This window comes from Miniopterus natalensis, chromosome 7, assembly GCF_054644295.1.
Source record: "Miniopterus natalensis isolate mMinNat1 chromosome 7, mMinNat1.hap1, whole genome shotgun sequence".
Taxonomy (NCBI): Eukaryota; Metazoa; Chordata; class Mammalia; order Chiroptera; family Miniopteridae; genus Miniopterus; species Miniopterus natalensis.
The window spans coordinates 15,179,166-15,205,741 of record NC_142087.1 but is presented as its reverse complement, the minus strand read 5'-3'; the positions used below and the strand labels follow the sequence as shown (position 1 = coordinate 15,205,741).

Here is a 26,576-nt window from a genome sequence, read left to right as displayed (position 1 = left end):
CCTGGTTCCAAGCTGATGGGCCCCAAAGCTGCACTCCACATACACAACTCCTGTAGGACCCCCAGGTGGTACATTCTGCAGACCGCGTCCCGGCACACTCAGAGCCCTTGGTGGCTTCCCGTGAATCCTTGCCTGGGTCTGCAGGCCTCACGCCTCTCTCTCATCTTCCACTCGCACAGCCCTTCCTTCCCTCTATCGCTCCCACCTCGGAGCTTTCAGCACACACTGCTCCCTCTGCTTCATTCGTGTCTCTGCTCACATGTCACCCCAGCAGAGACCCTCCCAGACCCTTGCACCCTGCTTTATATTTCCCCACAGTACTCACCCCTGCCTGACCACAAAGGGGGTGTTATTTGTCTGCTCTTTGCCTACGAGCCCAAGAAGGCAGCGTGGACTTGGTTCCTTTTCACAGCTGGGCCCCAGGGTTTGCACAATGATAAGTGCTCAACAGGAATTTGTCACATGAATGAGGGAAGGATGAAAGGTCTCCCATCTCACTCTTGCCCCAACTACATGCCAAACCTGCATCCTCAATTACCCCCAAACACCCTACTTGCTGATGCCAGTCTTTCTGGTTCAGGAAAGGCCCAAGCACAGCCAGCGTCTCACTGGACCAGCCAGCAGCCTTGGCAGGTCCTGATCACAGGCCCACTCTAAGGATGGAGGAAACCAGAGCTCGGAGAGAACATGTGCTTGTCCAAGGTCACAGAGCACCAAAGGTCACAGAGCCCTCGTTCTCTAGGAGGGTATCTCACTTCCCCATCACTATAGCAGGAGGTGCCTCTGCTCGAGGACCCAATGGAATGGGAATATGGAGGTTCCATCTCACCCCCTTTCTCCAGTTATGTTGGGGGGCACAGTGTTACTCTACTGTCAGCAGCTCCCTCCTCCCAGCACTGGGACTCCAGCTCCGCATGTTCCAGGAAATCCAGGCCACATTTCCCTCCAGGAGCCACCGCCCAAAGGGAACCTCTGGGGAGAGACAGAGCATTTTTTGAGGAAAAGGGGGGTAAAGGTGGGGGTTGTGGGAGAGTCACCAAAAAAAATATATATTGTGGCTGGGCCAGGAATGTGCCTGGGTGAACCGGAGCCAAGCCTCCTGTCACATCCACAGCTGTGCCGGCCAGGGTGGGGTGCAGGGCGCAAGCAGGGCCGGGTCACTCTCAGGACAGGACACCAGCTGCCAACCTGCTCCTGGCAGGCAGGCCAGCTCCCTGCCTCCAGCCTGGTTGGGGAAGAGCTGGGCAAACATCTGGGTCAGGAGTCAGGGCTCTGGGCTCTGCCACCCCAGTTCATTCACCAGCCTGGGCCTTAGTTTCCCCATCTGTGCAATGACAAGATTTGGAGAAATGCTAAAGCAGAGTGACTTTTCAATAAGAAACCAGGTGAATAAAAGGAGGGACAGGGACAGCCACACTCTTTAGCAGGGTTGAACCTGGGATCCCAAACTCAGGGACTCTGTGAACTTGCCCGGGAAAAAGAACAACTTCATATCCACTAACCTCTAATTGAAACACGGCACTTCCTCCAAGTACACATGGGAATCATGAGCCACAGCAGGGTTCACAGTGGCTTTGTCACAGTAGAAGTTGAAGACACTTTCATATGACAGCATAGTGGTTGCAGACACCTCCATAAATTGTTTATGCTCAAGACCTGAGACCTGCATCCACACCTTCTATTTAATGTGCTGCTTAAGGAACTCATCTATGACGGCATCATGAACCCTTGTTACTGTTGCAGTAATAACATTTCAATATAGTGGGTTTCCTAAAATAAAATCATGCACTTTATTTTATGTGCTTAAAAATGATTATGAGAGAGGGTCCCTTGTCACCAGATGTCAAAGCGGTTTATGATACAAAAAGCTAAAAATCCCCTCTCTATATGCAGCCATTTTGTTTTTAAATGGGGAAGTTCTCTGTATACTGACTTGGAACAAAGTCAAAACACAGTGCTAAGCACAGTCAGAAAAGCAGGATACACCAGTGTCTGCGTAAGAACCAGGCAGGGTGCCTAAGTTGCTTGATGCAGGGACCCCCAAACTATAGTAGTAGTCATCCCCAGGGTCTGGGGGAAGCCCAGCACTCAATGCCTTGAGCATTGTTTGGTTTATGTTCCATATACATATATATTCAGAAAGAGTCAAGATTCTGGGAAGGTGCTGTGCCCATAGGAAAACAGTTTTTGAATCTTCCCAAATCCCCATATCCAAGCAGACACAGCAACTAGGTAGCAAACCAAAACCAATGGACAAGATTTACGACAAAACTAGCTGACAAGGTGTCCCCACAAATTCCAAAATACATGTAGGTGGAGACAAATCTGCACATTATTAGAGTTTGTGTGGGAGAATACTCCCACCCTGAGTATTTATTAGTTTAGGGGATACATGAAATAATAATAAAGTCTCAGTCTCTGCCCCAGGATCCAGGATTAGTGGGGGACACAGACAATCAAAGAAATGTATGACAAGAATAATTCTAAGAGTTTAAGACTCTGAACATGTACAAAGGAACCCATGTTTGAAATATTTCACAGCTGAGAAAAAAAGAACAAAGGAAGAAAGAAGGTGAGAAAGGGGCCGGTAACTCCTCCTTTGCAGGCCCAGATCAGTGGCCGCTGGTGGCATCTGAAGGTAGCTGCCCACCACACAGGCTTGAGGGGAGCTACCCGCCCCCAGCTCAGACGTCAGTGCCCACTACCCAACATCTTCCTTTTTGATGAATCATGTGTTTATGGACTAAAAGGCAGGGTTATCCCAGCCAGGAAGTCCTTAGAGTCATCAGCATGGAGGCAGCCCCTTAAAGCGGAAAAAACAGAGCCCTCAGAGGCTCAAGACATAGGTTCGAGTCCCAGGCTGGCCACATAGTTCACAGCATGATCTCACACTGATCTCAGAGGTGCAGAGACAAGGCAGCTGCCAGGGCTCACCCGGTAAACCTGCAGACGCTTCTGGACTCCTGCGTGGGTGCGGAGGAAGTCGGAAGCCCCTGGCAGCCACTAAAGGGAGGGGAGAGGAGGAAGCTATGTTGTTATGCCCTCAGCTCCCCAGATACTCAGGCAGCACCCCCCTCCGGGCAGGACAAGAACAGAGCACTCAACTCAGGACCTAGCCACACTCCTGTCCACTCTCAAGGGCAGCCCCAGCAGGCAGGTATCCTTATCCCCATTCTATAGATGAGGAAACTGAGGCTTAGAGAGGGGAAGGAGGCCACCTGAGGTCACACAGCCCTAATGTGCTCTGACCTGGGTCTCTTGTGAGGGGCCCTCACACCCTGGGGCAGCTCTATGCTGGCAATCCTGACCTCACACCAAGCCTGGAGGCCCACTCAGGGGTGTGGCTGTCTCCCTGTGAGCAGGACTATTTTTAGTGTCGGCAGCAGGGGCTAAGGGCCAAAGACAGGAGTGACAATGGGGGGAAGGGGGTGGGGCTGCTGGCGGCCGCCCCCGCACCCAACAGCCGCCCCATTTCCTCGAGGAACCAGGCGGTGCACAATACAAGGAAAGCCAAGTGGGGAGCGGCTGGGGGCTCCTGTGGGGGGGCTGACCTGGCCCATCAGGGCAGCTGGGGGCCAGGAGGGACTTCCAGACCAGGGGGAAACGGACTATTAGTCCAGCTGCCTGGTCCCAGCAGAAGTGATGGGTCATGCTCTGTAGACACACACACACACACACTACATCCATTCTCTCTCACACATACACACACTTACCTTAATCTCTCACACACTCGTTCTCTCATATATTCTCCCTCTCTCTGTCACACACACACACACACACACACACGGGTCTTTTATTAACTCCTAAGCCAGGACATGGTCTAATCCAGCGTAGAGGCAGAGAACTGGGTCGTGGAGACTCAATGAAGTGAGATTCCCAAGCAGGAATTGATTTGGGGGCCACATGGGAAGTGCTGTCATGAGCACCCCCCACACTTTGCCAGGGTCCTGGCCTCTTGGGGAAGGATGTCCCTGCTGGGGAGGTTTCTAGCATGTGGCTGGGGCTCCCAGACAAGTGGGGGCTATGTGACAGGAACAGGAAGGTGGTTCCCCATAGCCTGGTAGCAAGCGCTCCTTCCTTGCCCCTCTACAAAGGGAATTCCAGTTTTGCCTGGGCAAGAGCCCTGAACTGAACTTGATGTCTGAGGTTCCCCTATGTTCTCCCATAGCTTAGGGTAGGAGATGGCTTCTCCCCCTTCCCCATCCTTGCTCTGCCAGCCACCACAGACTGAACTCTGGTTAATGCCTCCTCTCCGACCCACCTCCATACTCTTTTGTGTGCTATGCCCCTTGCAGGGGATGCCCTCCTCTGTCTCCTGTTCTCCTACCACCGTTAAAGCTCTGAGAACAAGGACAGTGATATTCTTGTTTGCCATCACATCCCCAAACCAAGCAAGTGCCTGGCACATAGTAGATGCTCAATAAATACCTGTGGCATGAAATCCTTGCCTCCGCCTGGAAGCCTCTTCTCCTCCCCACACCATGGACAAAATGCTCTCATTGGGCCTTCTCAGCTGCCCAGTGAGGCAGATATATTCATTCCCACTTTAGGGAGGAGGAAACTGAGACTGAAGAGGGGATGTGGCTTGCTGAGGATCACACAATGGGTAGCAGCATAGGCAGGACTTATATCTAGACCTGGGGTTCCCTGCTGTGTCCTCAAAAGCCCACACCCACCCCTGGCCATCAGCTCTCAAATCTGAAACAGATATTTTCTACGTGGCTCGATGGGGTTCCAGCCACAGCAGTTCAGCTGAAAGGTGAAGGCGGTGATGGGGTTGAAGAGAGGAGGTAGGATTCTAGGTGTATGTTAGAGATGGTGCCAGCTGGTGGACAAGCAGCAGGGAGGAGGTGGGAGGAGACAAGGATGTGTCTGGGTGCTGGATGGCCCCTTTACTGAGTCAGGGAGAAACAGAGGAGGAGCAGGGTAGGGCACACCAGTGGGTAGCTGGATATCAGCATCTGGAGCTCAGGGGAGAGGCTGGATCTACATTTTAGATCTACATCTAGGTGGGCTAAAGTCACAGAGCTGAGTGGCATTGCCTGGGAGTGAGTCCATGGAGAAGAGAAGGTGGCAGAGCTTTACTAAGAGAGTAATCAGTGCTGGCAAGAGTGAGGTTTGCTTGTTTTGGGGTGGTTCACCCCAAGAGTGAGGGCTTCTTCCACCCTCCCAGGACCCACTCAGGGCTGGGTTCTCCTTCACATGGATAGAGCTGCACCCAAGGATCGGGAAGGGAAGGCAGGAGGATTTTTGGACATGTACTGGGGGCAGGTTCTGCACCAAATAAAAAATGATTCACTGGAGGTGTTTAAGCCATATTTGGGGAATAGTACTAGGCAATAAAAAGAAACAGACTGCTGATACTTGCAACAACGTGGATGAATTTTGGAGACATTAAGATGAACGAAAGAAGCCAGGCACAAAACTGTACATGCTGTCTGATTCCACTTATATGAAATTCTAGAAGAGGCAAAGCCAAGTGATAGTGACAGATATCAAATCAGTGGCCCAGGAGGTGGGATTGATGGGTGAGGGGCAGAAGGGGTGCTTTGGGGGTAATGGAAATGATCTGTATCATGATTGGGTGGTGGTTGCAAAGGGTGTACATTTGTCAAAACCCATGGAAAGAGACACACTTAAGATGGATAACCCTGAATACCTTTAATTTTATGTTAATTACATCTTGATACAATTGTTTTTAAAAATGAGCACCATGCTCTCAACCTTGAGAATCTATGATCGCTTACCAGTCAGACTGCATTCTTTCTGGTAATGGAGGGTGCCTCCTTTCAGATGGTTCATAAGCCCCAATGCTGGGGTTATATTTAGGCATCTGCCTAACTTATTTCCAGGAGCAAAGAGTGTTGCGAAGCAAACGCAGGCTGCTGTTTATTGAGCACACACTGTTCCTGGGTAACACTTCCCCCCGCACCCAGTGAGGTGGGTACTCATATTATCTCCACTTCACAGAAAAGGAGAAAAGTGGAGGGAGAGGGGTCTTGCTCAAGATTGCACAGCTGGCATGTGGGAGAAGGGGGATTTGAACTCTGCCTGGCTCCAGAACCCCCATTCCTGCCATGTGGGAGAGGGTGCTGGGGCCACCATTCAACCTTCCAGATGGTTCCACTTCCTGGCTGTGTGACCTGGGACAACCTCTACCTGTCTGTGTTCGTCTGTAAAATGAGGATAAAAACACTATTTATCCTGAATGGGTACAGGGCTTTCTTTTGGCGAGCAAAGGCTGTGAAACCAGATAGAGGTAGTGGTTGTACAACATTGTGAATGCCACTGAATTGTCAACTTTAAATGGTTAATTTTATGGTATTAAATTCTGACTCAATAAAAAAGAAAAAGGAAAAAAAAGAGATAATCTGTGTAGCTATAAATGGATATGTACATTAAGAAAAAAACTACCTACCTTAAAAGTTATAGCGAGAACAGTAAATATCAAGCACTCGGGATAATGCCGGACTAGTACAGCAGTAAGCATGTATTAAGACATTTTTATTTCCTTCACATTTAGTGCTTCTAATTGCTGGCCAAGCTGCCATCCTCAATGACCAACCAGCTACACAGGCCTCCCTGGGCTCGCGCTTCAGCCCCCATACAGCTGTCAGCCCGCCATCTTCCATCACTCGCTCCACTCGCATGGCCTCTGGGCCTTTCAGCCTTCCCTCCTGCCAGGCATGCTCCTGCTACCAGGCCTGTGCCCTGGCTATTCCCTCTGCCTGGACCGCTCTCCCCTCCGATTCGCATAGCTGCTGCCTCGCTTCCTTCAGATCTTTGCTTAAATGTCACCCGCCCTGAGAGGTCCGCCTTGACCACCCTCAGAAAACAGCTCTGCTCCAACCATTCATCATCCCCTCACTGGCTTTACAGTCTGATGTAAGACTGTACACTGATTTGTTTTCTGTGTTTTGTTCATCTCCTCATGAGACTGGCAGCTCCTTGAAGAGAAACTTAGTCTCTCTTCAGAGGGACTTTGTTTCCTGCTGGGAGCCCAGCCTATGCCACATGGTAAGCCCTCCATAGATATTTGTTGAATGAATGAATGAATGAATGAACAAATGAATGCATGCCTCAGACAGTGTCCATCTGGTCATTCAGCTGAGCTCGGAGTGTGTGAGTCACCCAGGACAGGGACCCTGGGCTTGCCTCAGTGGCCCCTAGATTGCCTAGCACAGGGGCATCTGTTGAGAAAAACCTCTGCTCAGTTCAGGGTCCTCCAGCTGTGGAGTCTGGAGTGGCAGGGGTCTGGGACCAGAATCCCAGTCCAAGGGACTGCCTGCCCCCACACCACCCCTAGCCCTGCCCCCTGGGACACCAGACTCTGCTTCCTCCCTTTGCAGCTGTTCCTTCCAACTCCCAGCCCCTTCCTTTCCTCCTCATCTGGGCCTTAGAACATCTCCTTGGGCTTTATCTTTCCCCTCAGCTGCTCTGGGGGAAGGAGGTACCTTCCTCTATCCTCTCCTTCCCCACCCTCCTGGCCTGGGTCCTAAAGCCTCCCCCTCAGGCTCAGCACCCACCCCAGCCTCTCCCCTCACCTCCAGCAACTTCCAGGGAGTCTGTCCACCGTAGCCAGAGGAACCTCGGGTCCCTCCACAGGTCTCTCAGCTTGCCATGTGACCCATCTATCTATTCAGAGGCCAGCTGGGGGACTAGGCCGTCTGTGCTCCAAACCCAGCTCTACCACTTGCTAGCTGTGTAGCCTTAGGCAAGTCACTTAATCTCTCTGTACCTCAGAATTTGTTTTAACACAAGGATGCAATGCAATAATGTGGAAGGGCTTTGTAAATTGCAAAGCCTTAACCACCCTTGGCTCTGTATTTGTGCCCTGTTTCTGAACCAATGAGCAGGAACTCTGAGGGTCAACCTCCCAGTGGCCCTAAACTGTTGCAGATTTATCTGCCATTGTCCTTATTACATGATCAATAACATCCTCAGGTTTCACAAAGGACACAGTCAAGGGTCCATTTACTTTGAGACAAGCGTGAAGTCTCAGAGAACACTCTAGAACAGCATACTTCCAGCTAAGCCCACTGTCCCCCAGGGGCCTCACAATAACCCAAAACAGGGAAGAGTCATTATTATTCCATTTTACAGATTTGGAAGCTTCAGGCTTCCTCCCCAAAGCTCAAGCTCTATTGTTGTTCCTGGCTCACAGACTAGAGTCCCTGTCCAGCCCTCCATACCTGCACACTGGGGACTCCTTTGAGCTCCCCCACACTCCTGCTCAGCAGCTCCTCTCCCCCATTTTCCCCAGGCACTTGCCTATCCTTCCAGAATCCTTCTGAGCCCAGCCAGCCTGGCAATGGCTGATGACAGATGAACTTCACTTTCCCCCCTGATTCCAAAACAAGAGAGGCTGGTGACACTGAATAATGCGGGGGGGGGGGGGGGGGGGGGGCTAGATTTGTCTGTAAACATTACCAGCGGCTGCCCCATGGGATGGGTTCTTATTCTCATCTTAAAATGCAGCTCAGAGAAATTAGGTGAGCAACTTGCCTGAGGTCACACAGCCAGGGAGACTGCAAGCCAGAGTTGAAACTCAGGTCTGTTTGATGACAAATGCTTGACATCAGCCTTGGAAGAGTTCAGTGACATTGGGTGACTTCATTCCCAGCTCTTCTCCGAAGTTTTCTCATCTGTAACATTGGAAGAGTAACACTTCATTGCATGTGGTGAGTCGTGAGAACTAAATTGGATGAGTTTATAAAGTGCCCAGAACAGCGTGGGGCACTTGGAGGTAGCATCACCGAAGGACTGGGGGCTCTGAGGTCAGGCCAACCAAGGGTCAAGGCCCAGCTTTACCACTCTTGCCTGTGGAGACAATAAGACTCATGTGGACAACAGGGATGATCAGCCCCTCTCACAAAGATGGTGCTGGTCCCAAAAGCTAATTTTCTAAAAGTTAAAAACATGGCTATCATACCAATCAGAAGTGAGTACACACCAAAATCACATGTGACTCACCGGCATTAACTCATTAGCAGGCCAATGAAACAGCTTCAAAGTGTTAAGGAGAATCTGAAAGGTTTATAGCCAATGAAAGACAGAATGCTGGAATGAGTCTGCAAATTGAAGCTGGTTAATGTCCCACAGGACGAAACAAGTGTAACCTTTGGGGTGATCTTTACTACTGGAAAAAAATGACTTGCAACTTAAATCTACAAGTGAGCACATCACTTCCCTGAGTTTGAGCCCCAATAAATAAGGAAATGACAAGTCAAACAAAGATCTGTTCCCCTAGAGAATTAGTTGACTAACCTTGAGTGGGCCTGTTGGACAATGCTCCAGCATGTCGCTCAAAGGCCGTGCAGTCCTCCTTTTGTTTCATTTCCAAGTCTGGGATCTTTTTTACAACCTGAAAATGCAATGCAATCATGGAGGTAGAAGAACTTTGTAAGTTTTAAAGTGCTGCATGCCCCTCAGCTTGTTAGCTTGTTATTTGGGTAGTGTCTCTGCCCAGCAACCCAGAACTCTGAGCAACAGCCCCTATGCTCAGCAATGTGGTGGGCTGGGAGCTAGGAACACTCAAAAGAGAGTGAACTCTTTGCAAACGTGGTCTTGTTCATTTTCATGTCCTCCCAACGCACTCTGTGCATCAGGCCTGGGAGTGGGGTGAGGTGACGCCTCACATCGCACAATCCGTAAGTCTCCTTTCCATGGAGTCCCTGCTCACCCGCTAACATTGGTTAATAAAATTATATACGTTTCAAGCGTACAGTTGTCTAATACACCATCTGTGTATTGTACTATGTTTTCACCACCCAAGTCAAGTCTCCTTCTATCACCATTTATCCCCCCTTTACCCTCTTCTACCTCCCCCCACCCTCTTCCCTCTGGTGATCACCATGCTGCTGTCTGTGTCTATGAGGCTTTTTCGTTTGTTTGCTTAATCCCTTCACCTTGTCATTTATTCAACCATTATTTTTGGGGGGCCTACTTGCTGCCAAGCATTGTCCTAGGTACTTGGGGTAAAGCAGAAAACAAGACAGACATAGTCCCTGCCTTCGAGGGCCTAAAGTCTAGACAGGAGACAGATGATTGGTTAATTGACATAGAGGCTAAATAATCAAAAATCACCACAAGCACCAAAAAGGAAAAGAACAAGATGGACACGAGCAGGGCTGCCACCTTTAGAAAGGGGCCGAGGACGCCTCCCCAAAGAGGTGACATTCAAGCTGAGACGAGGAGTGAGAGTGCCAGTCAATGGAAATGCTAGGGGAAAGGCATGTGCAAAGGCCCTGATGCAAGGTCAGGCTTCAAGGAACATTGTGGCCAGTTTAGCAACTGGCAGAAGATGAGATGAGGGAAGAAAGCAGGACCTGAAAAATGGGAGGGTTGGAGGGAGGATTTGGCAAAAGACCTAGATTTAACTCTAAATATGATGGGAAGATTTGGAGTGTTTTGGTCAGACACTTTTGTTACCCCACCTGTGTTTCTACCACAGGGCTCCAACCACAGATTTTTACAGTGGGGTCCCAGAACCAGCAGTATCAACATCACCTGGAACTTGTTAGAAATGCCGATTCCTGGGCCCCACCCCAGAACTACAGACCAGACATTCTGAAGGTGGAGTCCAGCCATCAGTGTTTTAACAAGCCCTCTAGACCATCTGAGGATGTTTGGGAATCACTGCTCTGGAATCAGTAATCCACAAGTTAGAAACACAACCTAGAGTCGTCACCTGGTGGCATTTTATGGGAACTACAGCCTAACTTGTTTCCACCAGCAGCCCTTTTTGACACCAAGGAGAAGAGGAAGGACACTTTCCACTGAAAGGACCCAGACCAGGGTCATGAACAGAAAGATGGCTTTAGAGTGTGCCCGCCCACTTTTCTCATGCAAGGACACACAACATGGGAGGGCTTCCCCAGTCAATAACTTCAAGTTTCCTCCTGCTATGCTTGGAATAAAACCCCGATTCCTTACACAGTTGCTCTGTCCTAACTTCCTCTCCTCACACACTCCCTGCCAGCTACACTGGCTTCCTTGTTATTTCTAAAACACACCAAACATGTTCTCACCTCAAGGCTTTGTTATTTGCTGTTCTTTCTGCCTGGAATGCTCTTACTCCACACTTGCATCGCTTGCTCCTTCACTCATTCAGGTCTCCTTTCAAATACCACCTCCTCTTGGAAGCCTTCCATGACTACACGCACTGTGGAGCTCTTGCCCTACTTTCTTCCTGTCTGTGGCCCTGTCTTCCTTTTCTTCATCCTTGATATTATCTTATGTATTTATTTGACTTCTGTCTATCCTCATGAGACAGTGAGTTTCAATAAGGCAGGGATGTTTATCTCTTTTGTTCACTGTTGTATACCCAGTACAAACAGTAGGTGCTCAATAGATATTTACTGAATGAATGAATATACTCAGTGGGGCAAATATTATCACCCTCTTTCCCACAAATGCGGAAACTCAGGAACAGTGAAGTGATCTGACTTACTCAGGTTCACACAATGAGTAAGTGGCTGGGGTCTAGAGTTGAAGTAGGAATTCTGGAAACTGAAGGGCGAGCTGTGTCCACAGTGGCAACTTGAGGTTCCTGAGGCTGGGGAGATTTTTCAATCAAGTGACCATTTATCCATTACCCAAGATTAGCAAGCAGGTGGCTGTGAGTTCTGAAGGATGCTCTTCATGGCAAAGGGACAGAGGGCAAAGGCCTAGTGCCAAGATCCTAAGTGGGGCACCACCAGGAGCCTGGGCAGTCCCCAATGATCCGGGGGTGCTGGAGGCATATAGCAGGAGGGGAGCAGGGGTACAGACAACCCCCAACGCGTCCCAAGTCCTATGTGGTATTCAAATTTCCCTCTAGTATTTGGCATAGATGAAAACCCTGTTTTTAATTATCTAAGCCTGGGACCAAATTCTGTTTCACATGCAAACACTATGTGTGTGGGGTCTGGTTTGGTTTTGTTCATTTTTACTAGACTTTATTTTTTACAACAGTTTTAGATTTACAAAAAAATTGTGCAGAAATATCAAAATACCTCCTACTCCCTCTCTCCAGCACACACGGTTTTCTTCTATTATTAATACCTTGTGATACCTTTGCTACAATTGAAGGACCAATATTGATGCATTATTATTAACTAAAATCCATAGTGTACATTAAGGTTCACTCTTGTTGTTGCACAGTTCTGTGGATTTTGAAAAATGCATAATGTCCTGTATTCATCATTATAGTATCACACAGAAGAATTTCACTGCCCCCAAGATGCCCTGTGCTCCATTTTTCATCCCTCCCCTCAACCCCCCAAATCCTTGGCAACCACTGGTCTTTTTATTGTCTCTATAATTTTGCCTTTTCTAACATATAATGTGTTTGCTTGGCGGACTGGGTTGTGTACGGTTCAGAACTTCACCTAGAGCTGCTCGCATTTTGGACAATCACAGCCATGAGGTCGTGGTGTTTGAGTTACCCAAGCTTCTGATGCAGGTGGAAGATTCATGGTGATTCCACCCATAGCCATGACCTCCCAATTACTTTGTGATGTTTCCCATGTACTGTGCCCAAATATTTACATAGTCATTTATTCTAAATTACTTTCATTTTATTGTATATTACAATTAGGATATTATTTATGTTGAAAATTAGGTGTGTCAGTAGGTTATATTACCCAGGAATTTCATTTTGGAAAGAAAAAAAAGCATTACAACTGTTGTTAAAAGGAATATTGGTTTCAACCCACAGTTATACTGCAATGACAACCACAGTGGCAGCAAACACTCAAAAGGCACTGTGCTGGGTCAGTGACTTCCATGTACACATCGTTATATTCTCATAGTTTCCCTGCCAGGCGCTATGCGGTGTAGAGGGGGAAACAGGTTCAGACAGAATAATGTCCCCAAGTAGGACTGGAAATAGAATCCAAGCCCATGTTTCTAACAATCCAGCATCCAGCCCTGGATGTCCTGGGCCTGCTGAAAAGTCCATGTTAGGTGAGTTGAATATCTCTAAGCCTGAAGGCCCCCTAGAAGAGGGTGGATGGGCACATGGGGGAGCTGGGAGGTCAAGAGCACAGGTTCTGGCTGGGTTCCAATCTTGGCTATGGCACTTACTCATGGATGGCCCTGGGACAGTAACTCCCCCTCTCTGAGGTTGTTTTCTCATCTGTAAAATAGGGGTGATGTCACCAAAGTGTGGTAGGTGCAAAGGCAGAAACTATGGCTCATATGGGGGAAGTGAGCTGCCCAGGGTTAAATGGAGAGTGATTCAACGGTCCCTTTTCCCGGTAAGGTCCCCTTGGCTCCTTCAAAGGCTAATTCTATATCACAGGTCACCAGGAAAAGGTCAGGGGTCACTTTTCCTGGCCACCTATCCCCCAATCCAACCACCCACATGTTACCCCACAGGGCAGAAGTATCTGAAGGCCCCAAGGCTGGGAGAGCTGGAAGAGGGGTGCTGTCCTTGGAAGCACTGGACCTCACTTTCCCTATGGTGGACTTTAGCTCCAAAACAGGTCCCAAATGGATCCATTCCTCTCCATCTCCATAACTTCCATTCTATGCCACCATCCCTTCTCATGTAGACTATTCCTGCTTCCCTCCTTCTCACTCCCTACCCAGCAGCCAAAGCTCTTTTATAAATGTAAAATCCAATGAAGTTGCTCCCTTGATTAACCCTTCCATAGCTCCCTATTGTTCTTAAGCTAAACTCGTCTACCTACATGTGTACAGGATACTGCCACCCCTCCTATCTCATTTCCCACAATGTTCCCTCCACTCCCCACTCCCCATGTATGTTCAGGCTACACTGGGCTCCTCCACAGGCCTTTAATGCGCCAGGCATGTTCCTGTCCCAAGACCTGTGCCCGTGTGCTCTTCCTCCTTGGTCAGCCCATAAAAGACTCACTCCCTGCTGCGTTCACTAGGCAAACTCTTCCTCCCTCCCTCAGCTAGGTCAGCTCTTCCGGTTATGCTCTCTCATAGCCCACCTGCTGATCTCTCCTAGCAATAATCCCAGTTTGTGAGGATAGATTCGTTTATCTTCTCCCCACTTGGCTGAGCTCCAATGGGACTCTGATTTGTTTTCTTCTGGGTACTGAGAACCTAGAGTAGTGTCTGCCCTAAAGTAGGTACTCAAGAGAACCTATCAGACTAAATGGCCACTCAGAGGAGAAAGATGGCCCTTCTCCTCCACCATGTGGACTAAGACGTACAAGAAAACTTGAAAGGAAGACGAAAACTGGGGGAAATGGAAGGCAGAGGGAATCCCAGGCACAATTCAAGTCACCGTTCAGCATGCCTACACATGCCAGACGCCGTGCCATGCACTGGGGACAGCCTATGCATGTCACACTGCCTGAGCTCAGAGCCCAACTCACTATTCATTAGCTGTGCAAGTTTAGGTAAGTCACTAAACCTCTCAGAACTTTGGTGTCTCCAACTACCAAATGGAAGAAGTTAATTCATTACAGAAAACCCATGCCATAGGGCATTAGGACTTAATATGCCCTTGAAACCAAAGTGGAACCAGCAATTCTGTTTGGTTACTATTGCTGAATCACAAACTACTCCAGTATTTAGTGGCTTAAAACAACCACTTTTTCCCTCATTGCTATGTGAGTCAGGAATGTTGGAAAGGACCAGCTGGGCAGGTCTTTGTTGCAGTCAGATGTTGGCCAGGCCTGTAGTTATTTGAAGGCTCAATGGCTGGCTGTTAACTCGGGGCCTTTCCACCATGGCAGTCCAAGGCAGTTGACCTGTCACATTCGTTACCTGCACCCCCTCCCCCCCGCTATTACCTGAGTTTCAAGCCATCACCTCCTCTCTTTCCAGCTCACTCTCTCCTGTACCCCAACTCCGACAATCCTTCAGCCTCACTGGGACCTCTGATCCATTGAGCCTACTACCTTTTCCCTCATATCCTCACCTTCCTCCTCCCTGATCAAAGCCCATGGGGAGTCATTATCCCCATGCACTGCACACTCAGAAGAGATGCCCCTGCCCCCTCTGGCTAAACACCCAATGGTTGACGCCCACTCTCTGTGTTTATTCCCCTGCAGTGGGATGTGGGTGAAAAACAACACTCCACCATGTGGACTGGTCTCACTTTCCGTCCCCCGTGGCTAGCCCCAATGGGGTCTGACAATTACACTGCGGTTCCCTCGGTCCATTCATTCTCCCCAGGCAATTCCTTCATGTCTTCTCCTCAAACCTCCATCACCTTCTCCCCCATTCTCACTCTTAGTTAGCTGAAGACCTTGCTTTCTATTTCTCAGAGAAAATTAGAGCAATCAGAAAACATTTCTGAAAGCTTCCATTTATAAATACTCTGGCCCCTCCTCTGTGACCATGGACCAACTATCTGTGCCCCAAGCCATGGTCCCATCTTGTGTATAGATCCCATCTTTCTCTGTCTTCTCCCTCTTGCATCATCATTTCCAATCTACTGAATCATTCTCATCAACATAAAAATATGCTAATATTTCTGCATTTAAGTAACTTCTCTTGACCCCACTTTGCTTTCCACCTACCACCCCATTCTCAGTCCTAAAGCAAAACCCCTCAAAAAGTTGTGCCCACTACCTCAGTGTCTCTACTTGCTCTCCTTCCATTACAGAAAAGATACAAAAAAAATACCCAAATACCAATCACCCAGATTTTACCATCTTTGCTTTATGATTCTTTCTTCCTCCTTCCGCCTAAACTTTTATAGAGTAAGTTGTAGATGTGAGTCCCTTTATCTCTAAAAACCAGTGTGTATTTCCTAAAAGGACAATCTCTTACAAAAACCAAGATCAGGAATTTTTACACTGATACAGTACTGGTATCTAATATACAGACCTTACTCAGATTTCACCAATTGTTCCACTAATCTCCTTTATAAGAAGTGAAAGCCATTTTTCCTGGTGAGGGTTAAATGAACTAATGTATGTATGGCCTATTGTGAAGTGTCAGACACATAGTAAGTGCTCAAAAAAAAAAAAAATTAGCTCTTATCATTGCCAACAGCTCCATGTACAGCTATACCGTAATTTATTTAGCCAGTCCTATACATATGGTCACTTAGTGTGGTATGTTGCTTGCAAAGATAACCACAACAATTCCACCCATCCCCGTACACGACTGGTTGCAATGTGACTTGATGTTTTCCCCATCAAGAGATGGAGTCTATTTCCTCTCTCCTTGAATGTGAGCTGGCAGTGTTATGGGCTTTGATCAATAAAAAGCAGTAACAGTGTTCCTATAGCACTTCTGAGCCTAGGCCTCAAGAGGGGCCTTGCTGCCTTTGTTCTCCTCCTTTCGGGGGTCGCCGTGTAAGGAAGCCTGAGCTAGCTTGCTGGAGAAGCCACATGGACGAGAGCCAAGGCACTCAAGCCAAAGGCCCAGTCAGCAGCCAGGCTTGTGAATGAGGCCACATAGGACCAGCCAGTTTGCCAACTTGCGGACTGCAAGTGCAGGAGTAAGCCCAGGCAAGACCATGTGCAACAGAAAAGCACTATTCCAGCTGAGACATGTCCAAACTCCCAATCCTCACAAACAAGCAAATAAATGATTATTGACTTAAGCCACTCTGTTCTGGGAGAATTTGTTAAACAGCAATAGAGAGCCGATACATTTAGGTTCTTAGTGCAGTGATCCAAGTTGAAATACAAGTTCCATCTTTGGCATATGACCCTGAACATGTCCTAAAATCTCTCTGAACCTCAGTTTCCTCATCTGTACAATGGGATACTTTTAGTTCCTACCTCCTCAGCCTGAAGCGAGAATTAAATTAGATGATGAACATTCAGTGTGGCATAGGGCAAGTACTGTCAACATCTTAAGTGTGGTTGTTGCTGCTGTTGTCTGAAGTCTAGCTTGAGACTTGTGATGTAGGGGGTCAGGAAGAGTAAATGTGAAAGATAACTGAGCTGCTCTTTGGAGGCTCCATAATTAGTGGACATTGGAGACTGGGAACTTCTTGGGACCAGAGATCTATACCAGGCTGGCTTGGGAGATGGCAGATGTTGGGTCTCAACTGTGTCTACATAGTCCAAAGGGGGTGTATGTGTGTGCCTGGGCAAGCCCTCTGAATGAGGTCATGGCTGGAGGCTGGAACTGGGTGGAAGAATAATGCTGTAGGAGGGGCTGAGATCATAAGAAGGGTGTGAGGGCTAAGTCCTGGGAAATACCCACTCTTCTCAGATGAAATCCTAGACTCCTTACCATGGCCTGAGTGCTCTGTCCACCTTTCCCACCGTATCTCCTACCTTCCCCAGCTCATTCAGTGTTTCAGCCACCCTGGCCTCCTTCTTCAAATTTATCAAGCTCTTTCCTGCCTCAGGACCTTTGTACTTACTGTTCCCTTCTCATTGCAACCATCTGAACCACTCAGGCTAATGTTCTCCCCTCTTTTATTCTTCTTGGCAGCTACTTATCTTTTTCCTTCATAGCACTTACTGCTACCCAAAATTACTTTTTAAAATTCATTTACCTGTGCATAATATGTTTCTCACTTTGGAAGGTGAGCTTTATAAGGAACTGGCATCTGTCTTGCTCATACCACATCCCCAGCACCTAGCACAATTGTCTGGTTCATAGCAAGTGATTAATAGCTATAAGCCGAATGAACGTGAATAAAGGTGGGAAAAAGGGAGCCACGAAAACCAAAAAGACATGGTCCAAGAGCTAAGTGGAAGGCTAGTCATTTCCTGAAAGGGGGCTTCACAAAACAGTAGGATCATCTTCTCTAACTTCCTCAGTCCACAGGTGGGGAAACAGAGGCCCAGAGAGGAGGAATGACCAGCCTGAGGACACCAATGACTGTAGACGCCCAAGTATCATGATCACATGCCACAGGCCCGTCTATCAATGAGGCCCAAAAAAGGTCATGGCCACCTCCCTGAGGCCATCCCTGTAAATCTGCAGCCAGCACCCCCCTTCCCCCATCCCATCCCACAGGAGAGGAAATGGTCTCTGTGGGAGCAGAGGTGCGGGTAAGCTGCAGCGGGTGGGGAGGGCCATCCCTGGGCCAGGCAGCTGTTCTGAGGCAGCTCTGGGATAACAGCTGGTAGGACCACAATAACCCAGCCTCCTCACCTCGTTCCAGCCCTTATACCTCTCCCCCATCAAAGGTGAGACTCACACTTGAATTCCCCTCAGTAGCACTTACACACGCCAACTTTTAGCAGGGCCTCTGGGCGACAGGGTGACCACTGGACCCAGCCCTGTCCGCTAGGACACTCTGATGGAGGAGGCAGGGTTGGACCAGCTAGGCTGCTGAAGGATGATGCCTAGGTCTGCGGGAACTCAAGGGAGGGAAGATCCTCAGAGAAAAGGACTCCTGGATTACTCCTCTGTAAGGCAGCCAGTCCAGGAGGTAACAGTAAGAGAAGGAACCGCCAGTGCGAAGGGAGGGAGGCCACGCGGACACATTCCAGGAATAACTTGCAGTGCGTGGGCGCATCGGGAATCTGAGGGGGCAGGGCAGAAACAGGTAGAGGAGCTCGATGGGTTGTCCAAGTGACGTAGGAACTTGGATGTCCAGAGGGGAGGTTGGCTGTCCGTGGTGAACAAAGGAGAGCCTTGGGCGGTCTTCAACGCAGATGACGCCAATCGGCTGTGCGGGGTAAAGGTGCCCGGCGGCGGATTTGGGTGGCTGCCCGGGCGAGAACCGGGGTGGAGGGCGGCGTGGGGGGCGGGGCCCCGACGGGAGAAAAGACGATTCCGGATGCACAGCTATTGATAGGACTCCTATATGGAGCAGGAATTGGGTGTCAGTCTCTAGAAAACTAGTATCGTCACCTCCTCGACTCCACTCCCGGGGCCCAACTTCCGTTCGCTTGTTTCAGACTCGAAGTTTGAGCGGACAAAAATGTGCTGCTGAAACCTTAATCCTAGACGGACGAGGGGTCGGAGCAAGAGACTTCAACTCCCAAAATGCTTCGCTCTACAGCTCCGGCAGGTCGCGCATGCTTCCTCTCAAGAAAGGCGGGCCGGCTTGCAAACTGACTGGGCTCCCCGGCTGGTGAAGTGCGGGAAACCTAGGGACCGCCATCTTAGCTTGGGCCGAACCAATTGGATGCTTAGGGAGAAGTCCATGTTCTCTCTTTCGTCAGTTCTTAAAGGTACTGAAATAAAACGCGCTTGATTATTGCAAGTGTCTTTACTATGCTTTACGTGGAGAACTACTTCCATTTTGCGCCCTAGTCCATAAACGAACCCCAGAGTACAATAGGACATCCCAGCATGGCCGCACGCAGCGCGTTCCGCTGGGGGCGGAGTCTGAAGCACTCCCGCCCCTCCTCCTGGTAGGAGAGGGTTTCCGCTTCCGGTTGTGGCGGCCGCAGCCTCGCTCTGGTCCCTGCGGCTGGCGGCCGAGCCGTGTGTCTCCTCCTCCGCCGCCGCCATATTGTCTGTGTGAGGAGAGGGGAGAGCGGCTGCGATAGCGGCCGCTTCCACCACAGGTACAGTGGGAGCCGCCAGGCAAGGCCTTTGGGGGGTGGGGGGTGGCCCAGAATGGTGCAGCCGGGCGCGGCCGCCCCTTGTGCCTCCAGCAGACTCCGGAGCCGCCCGTCGCCTTTCCCTGCCCCCCCCTACACACACCTCAGCCGAGGCGCCTGTAACCCATCGGGGAGGCCCGGGGCCACCCCCCAACCCGGGACGGGGAGGGAGACTTGGGGACAGGTTTATGTGAGGGTGGGAACTAGCTTCGGTAGTCCATTTTATTAGGGGGAAGAGGGCTACACTGGGGCGGGGACTAGGCAACTTGGCGGAGGGGGTCGTCAGAGGGGGAGGGGAGTTTGAGGGGTGCGGCCGTAGGGGGTGCTGGGGGCCGGCGCCTGGGGTAGTGGTGCCTGCTGGATAGGGTGGGGTGAACCCTCCCGCGGAGCAGTGCCGCCGGAGTGGGAGCCTTCTGAGGGTCCCTGTGGGCGAGGCTGGGCTTCCCACCTGCAGACTGGGCTGCAAGGTGGAGGGAACCCCGGGCGAGGTCGCTGAGGAGAAAGGAGGAGTGGGGCAGACCGGGTTGGAGTTAAGGGATAGTTGGGAGCCTGCGTGGAAGGGGAGAGAGAAGTAGAATTAAAGGCTGGCTAAGAATATACATATTAGTTTGTGACCTTTTGAAATAGCAGGACTTTTATTTCTTCCCCGTCTCATCTCCCCCCTCTCGTCAGCATTGGAACATTTTTAGCTGAGGCAGGTGATGGGTGGAGCTTCTGTAGTTTGTTTTTGGGAAGCAAAGTGGGGGTCAGGAGAAGTTGCTTCTTGGCTATTGTATTGTGGGAAGGAAAGAGTTCTGAAAAGGAGGTGGCAGATTAACTTGAAAGACCTGATTACCTTTCAGCTGCTAAATTCAATGAGAAGGATGGGTAGGAAGAGAGGAAATGAAGAGAAAGCTAGAAAGGAAAGGTTTTTCTTAAGAGTTGGGAGATCTCCTTCTAAGGGGTTGCAGTGGTAAAGAACCAGACTTCCTGGGTTCTCAAATATCAGTGCAACTACTACTTAGTTGTGTGACCTAACCTCTGTAAACCTTAGTTTTTCTATCTGTAAAATGGGGGTGATACTATTATCTAGATAAAGTTTATGGTGAGGAATAAATATGTGAGATAACTTGTGTTGAGTGCTTACCACAGTGCCTGGCAGGTAGTAAGTGCTCAATAGATGTTACAGTAACTATTATTAAAGGGGACAAGCTGGTATATTTGGGGTTCCTTCGTTCTAAGTAAAATTTATAGTTAAAAATCTTAACAGTAGGTAAGGCTTCAGAATATTAACTTTGTAGTTGCTGCAGTGTTTTTGTTTCATTGTAAGTCTTGGGTTAAGTGGCTTGGTGGACCTTGGGGTGAAAGATCAGGACCAGTACTGTTTTATTCTTTGAAAATATATCTTTATTGATTTCAGAGAGAGGAAGGGAAAGAGAGATAGAAACATCGATGATGAGAGAGTCATTGATGGGCTGCTTCCTGCACTCCCCACTGGGGATGGAGCCTGCAACCCACCTGCCTGGAATAGAACCACAATCTCCTGGATCATAGGTCAATGCTCAACTGCTGAACCACGTGGGCCAGGCACTCCCTCATACCATTTTAAAAAGTTAACCTGCACACCTGGCTGGTTTGGCCCAGTAGTTAGAGTTTCTGCTCTTGGACTGAAAGGTCTCGGGTTCATTTCCGGCCAGTGGCATGAACCTCTGTCGCAGGCTCCATCCCCTCCTGGTTGAGGCGTGTGGGAGGCAGCCAATCTATGTGTGTCTGGAGTCCATGTTTCTCTTCCTTCCCCCTTCCACTATCTCTAAAAAGCAATGGAAAAAATATCCTTGGGTGAGGATTTAAAAAAAAAAAAAAGTTCACTTGTAGTTTTACTTGGGTGGGTTTGTCCTTCTGTGACTTTGAAATAGGCGAATTTCTGTTGGAGGAGGGTGTATTCCTTGAAAAAGGAACAAAAGGATTGGAAATTTACTTAGATTGATTTATTAATTCGTTGATTAAAAAGGTAGGTCATCCTGGGGCAACCGATGCCTAGTTATGTCCTCTTATACAGAATACAGTAGAGAAGCACACATTTAAGGGAAAGCAATGAGTTACTTTCTGCATAATGGGTTAATTAATTGCCTTGTATTGGGGATGAAATAAATGGCAGCTTCTTTTCCACAATGTATTTTTAAGCTCTCCTGTCACCTAGCCACAACCTTCAGAGTGAGTTTTTGATTATACTGTTGTCTTTATCTCTGAGCATACACTTTTACTTTACATACCTTTCTTTTTTTAATCCTCACCTAAGGATATTTTTCCCATTGCTCTTGAGAGAGAGAGAAACATTGATGTGAGAGAGTCATATTGATTGGTTGCGTCTGGCACGTGTCCCAACCAGGGCCGGGGATCAAGCCTGCAACCGAGGTACGTGCCCTTGGCTGGAATCGAACCCAAGTCCCTTCAGTCCGTGGGCCGACACTTTAACCACTGAGCCAAACTGGCTAGGGCTACTTGATATACTCTTTTGGAGAAAGCAGAAATTTTCTTTAGGAATTGAGTTTAAAGTCTTACATAGGGTTTGGGTTTCTAGTAGGCACCCCCCCCACCCCCCAAAAAAGATGTTTATTCTCTAATCCCCAGAGTCTTTACATATATACTGTATAACATGGTAAAAGGGAGTTTGCAAATATAATCAGGGCTAAAATAGGAAGATTGCTCTGGATTTTGTGGACAGGCCCAGTCTAAAAGCAGAGAACTTGGCTGTAGCTGGGAGTTAATACAGATGAGGCAGAAGGAAAATCAGGAGATCTGAATCATGAAAGGGACTCCACTTGCTGTTGCTAGAGGGGGCCACATGGAAACCATGAGAAGGGATGTGGGTAGCCTCTAGTAGCAAAGACCAGCTTTGGCTGACAGCAAGGAAAAGGAGACCTCAGTTGTACAGCCACAAGGAACTGAATTTGGTCAACAGCCTAAATGAGTGGAAAATAGATTCTTCCCCAGAGTTTCCAGCAAGGAATACACCTTGATTTTGGCCTTGTGAGACTCTAAGCAGGAGACAGCCATGTTCACCCAACTTCTGACCTACAGAAACTGTGAAATAATACATTTCTGTTGTTTTAAGCCACTACGTTTGTGGTAATTTGTTATGGCAGCAGTAGTACACTAGTGTAGATTTTGATACGAGGAGTAGGATACTATTACCTAAAAGTGTGGAAGCCAGAAAAATTTTGAGGAGTATGATAGAAAAGGCTCAGAACAACAGATTATTGTTAGAAATATGGATATTAATGCCTCTGCTAGTGAGGGGTAAGGTAAAAGTGGGATATGCATTCATTGGAGACTGGAGGAAAGAGGATCCTTATTACAAAGTGGCAAATGTGCTTAGAATTGTGTCCTGTGGTTATGTGGAAAAGAGCTTAATGTGATAAACATGCATATTTGGCTGAGGAGATTTCCACGCAAAGTCTTGAAGGTGCACCCTAGTTTGTTTGTGGATGTGAGTCTGACTAATGGAGTGAACCCTTGTGAGATTCATGTAAAGCCTTCTGGGTTCTTGAGGATTTGTACTAGCAGAAACAATGACAGTTTGGGTTGAAAGAGACTGTAGGAAGTTAAAGAGGGCTATGAACCCCCTAAATGCTACTGGCAGGAAGCTGGCTGATAAAACTACTCAGGTGTAAATGTGCCGGTTTTCCTAAAAAAGGAAGGGTGGAACCAAGGGTGTGTCGAGGTGGAGCAGAAGGCACCAAGGATTTTTATCTGGCTTGCAAATGGAATGGAGTTTGCTCAGATTTTGAAACTGCTTTGGACCGCTGGATTTTTCTCTTACATTTTCCCTGTTTGGATTAGAATGTCCATAACTGTTGCCCTATGCCTGACCCACCATTGCATGTTGGGAGCAGATAACTTTTTTTTGAGGAATTGTGCCCCAGGGATTGTAGTTAATGTATTGTGCCCAGAGCCTCATCACACCTAATTTAGATCCATGAGATTTGAGACTTTTGACTTGATGAGCTTTCGTTGGGAGGCCAGAGGTTGGGTGCACTAGATAGAATGACACCTGCTCACTCCACCCCCACCAAAGATGCCCATACCCTCATCCCTGGAATCTGAATTATAGTAACATTATATGGCAAAGGGGCTTTGCAGATACGAAATTATTCTATTGCAGATTATCCTGGTTTTTCTGGGCGGGTCCAGTCTAATCACATGAAAGCAGAGAACTTTTCTCCAGTTGGAGTCAGATTTGAAGTGTGAGAGGGACTCAACCTGCCTTTACTGGAGGGGGCCACATGGAAAGCATAAGAAGGAATGTGGGCGGCCGCAGCTGACAGCCAGCAAGAAAATGGAGACCTCAGTTCTACAACCAAAAGGAACTAAACTCAGTCAACAATCTGAATAAGCTTAGAAGCAGATTTCTCCCAGTTTCCATCAAGGAACATAGCCCTGTGAGAGAATAAATTTGTATTGTTTTGTGTTTGTGGTAATTTGTTATGGCAACAATAGAAAACTAATAGAGAGGTTTTGCTGATTTTTATTTAAGAACCTTTGGGGGCGCCCTGGCTGGGTGTCTCAGTTGATTGGAGCATCATCCCTTACACCAAAAGATTGCCGGTTCAATCCCCGATCAGGGCACACACAAAGTGGCAAATATGCTTAGAGGCAGCTGGTCGATGTTCCTCACATTGATGTTTTGCTCTTCCTCCCTCTCTCTCTAAAAAAAATCAGTAAACATATCCTTGGGTGAGGATAAAAAAAATTTTTTTCTAAAAATCTTTGGGGGATATATATATATATTTTTACTAATAAAAAATTGTATTTACTTAGAAGCATAAAAATGTGGAATGCTTCATGAATTTGCATGTCATCTTTGCGCAGGGGCCATGCTAACCTCTGTATTGTTTCAATTTTAGTATATGTGCTGCTGAAGGGAGCACTGGGGGATTATTTTTTAGAGAACAAAGGCAGAAGGGTTATTCTGTAAAGTGATTTGGTTCTGGAAGACTTCGAAGAATAATGAGGTTGAGTGGAACCTATGCTTTCTTAATGTTTAAGTATCCTGTTACTGTCCTTATATGCAATTTGAAGGGTCTAGATGACCAGCTTGGTAAAATGTAGATTTTAGAGCTACAGGCCATTTTAGTAGGGTTTCTATAAATTAATGATTCTTCCATGCCTATAATAAACATCTTGGGTAAATTACAGTTTCTTTATTTTTATTGACTGAATAAAGCAGTGAGTTTACGTGACAACCTTTTAAAGACTTTCCTATTTTTTTTAGAGGAAATAGAAATGGATTTTTATGAATTGATAGCCGCCTATACATACAGTGGTCCGTCTGTTCTTTCATACCTCCCATCCCAACCCAAAGGTGTTGTAAGGTCGTCTTCTAGCCGTCGTTTGAGGTTAAGAGTCAGGTTTAGGGATCATAATTATAGAGTGGAGTTCTAGCTTTAAAGAAAAAGTACTGTTTTTGTTCTTCAACAGTATTCTATTGATTAGATTCATAAAATGTGGACTCTGCTGGGGGACACTTCAGAGGGTGGAGGAAATGAGACTTTTTGGCTTTGTTTATTGGAATTAGTTACCTGTTTACAGAGATGATTACAAAATTAGCGCATTTCAGGGTATGAATGGCTTTTTAGATTATCTGTTGGACTTTTGGGTTTAGAATAAAGGAAATTGGGCCACATGAAGGTTTAGTGGTTTAGCCAACTATCTTAGCCTTAGAGCTGGCCTAGGATCCTGGTCCAGTCAATGGAGATTCATAGCTTTTGAATTACAGCAGGTCCTTGAATAATTGCGTTAGAATGTTGATGAGATGCCATAGGAACTTAACTCTTGTTTATATTAATTAGCGTGTGGTAAAATTGATTTCCTTATACGTCCTTTCACTTAAAGTGGTGTAATCTGTAGACGACAACATTAAGGTAGGACTTACTCTGTATCCCTGTAAACCCCACCCTGTCTTGTCCTTTTTCTAGATTTTACCTTGGACAGGTTATCTTTCTCTGCCTCAGTTTCCTCATGGGGTCGTCGTGAGTATTGAGATAATGCATATAACAGATTTAGCACAGTAAGTGCCCAAAAGACGTTAACTGTTACATTATGATTATTGTTTTAACAAGTATATGACATTTGCATAAATTACACAAGTTCAGAAATTGAGAACTGATATGATTTGGCATTGGATTAGGTAAGGACTTAGAATTTTAAGGTAATAATGTTTGTGATACTTGAATTAAAATAAGAAACTGGATTTAATACTTGATCTATCACAATTCATTGGATGACCTGGGCCAAGTTCATTTCACAAGAGTATTAATGTGTTCATACACCTAAATTTCCTTGAACTCCTAGGATGGATAATTTCAAAAGCAGTGTATCATTTAATTGTTTCTTAATAGAGAGAAATCTAGGCCAGCTAGCTTTTCAAATGAAGAAATTCCTCTGGGATTATTAAGAAACTGCTGTCATTGTAACAAAGGATATATTTACCTTGGATTATAGACAGTTGGCAGTTTTTCTTAAATATTTGGTATGCTCCAGGTGGACATCAGCTGACTTAGTTGTTGACCAAACTTTTTTGCCCCTACATTCTAGAAATCAAGGCTTGAGTCTTTAAAAGTTTTAGATAAATGAATTTACAATGTCATGCTAGGAGTGGCATTTCACTGGTTTCTACAAATTCTGTGTCTTAGACATAAGAAACCTACTTAGCAACAGTTGCTATGGTGGGCAAGCTTTTTTTACATTAGCGATAGTGGTGGTTTTTTACATAGAAAATAATTGTGTTATTTGAAGTGAGTGTTTGGGATTTAATACCAGGGTATACTATAAATACCTTTATATTGGCCACTTTTTTCTTTTTACATTTTTTGGTCTTGCGGATTTTTTGGACAGGTTTTTATTAGCTGAAACATTTTAATCTGCTTGGAAAAGTGAATGCTTGAAATTTTTCTGAAGTTAGGACTGATACAGTAACAGGCATTTCTCAGTTTAGATATCTCATTAATATTCTACAAAATTTAGGAAAGCAACCCTATTAAAAATGAATGGATAAATTATTTTCCTAAAGAAATGAACCATATCATATAAAGTACAAAATAGCCATTTTGGGCTATTGAATTTATAACCAGTCAAAGGGTGTTACTCATTCAATAGACT

At 47.2% G+C, this 26,576-nt stretch overlaps 1 protein-coding gene, 1 long non-coding RNA gene and 1 other non-coding gene across 5 annotated transcripts in view; 1 reads left to right on the top strand and 2 right to left on the bottom strand.

The window, feature by feature from the left end:
* Positions 1 to 19,155, bottom strand: part of LOC107527768 (uncharacterized) — a 35,894-nt gene extending 16,739 nt beyond the window's left edge. Inside the window, exons 1-3 of one of the 3 annotated variants that reach the window (XR_015714761.1) lie at positions 18,107 to 19,155; positions 9,268 to 9,364; positions 8,506 to 8,645 (exon numbers count right to left, since the gene is read on the bottom strand). This is a non-coding gene — a long non-coding RNA (uncharacterized LOC107527768). Of the gene's footprint in view, positions 1 to 8,505; positions 8,646 to 9,267; positions 9,365 to 11,452; positions 11,680 to 18,106 lie in introns of those variants that run through there. The other 2 variants (XR_015714759.1, XR_015714760.1) reach the window with 2 other exon arrangements.
* Positions 19,156 to 19,286: 131 nt separating this feature from the next.
* The window catches only part of CSNK2A1 (casein kinase 2 alpha 1), a 44,758-nt gene continuing 37,468 nt past the window's right edge, over positions 19,287 to 26,576 (top strand). Inside the window, exon 1 of the mRNA XM_016200594.2 lies at positions 19,287 to 19,400. The gene's annotated coding sequence lies outside the window, so the exon portion shown is untranslated. The remainder of the gene's footprint in view (positions 19,401 to 26,576) is intronic.
* Positions 24,243 to 24,346, bottom strand: LOC148092696 (U6 spliceosomal RNA). Its single transcript, XR_015714863.1, has one exon. It is a non-coding gene; the product is annotated as a U6 spliceosomal RNA (small nuclear RNA).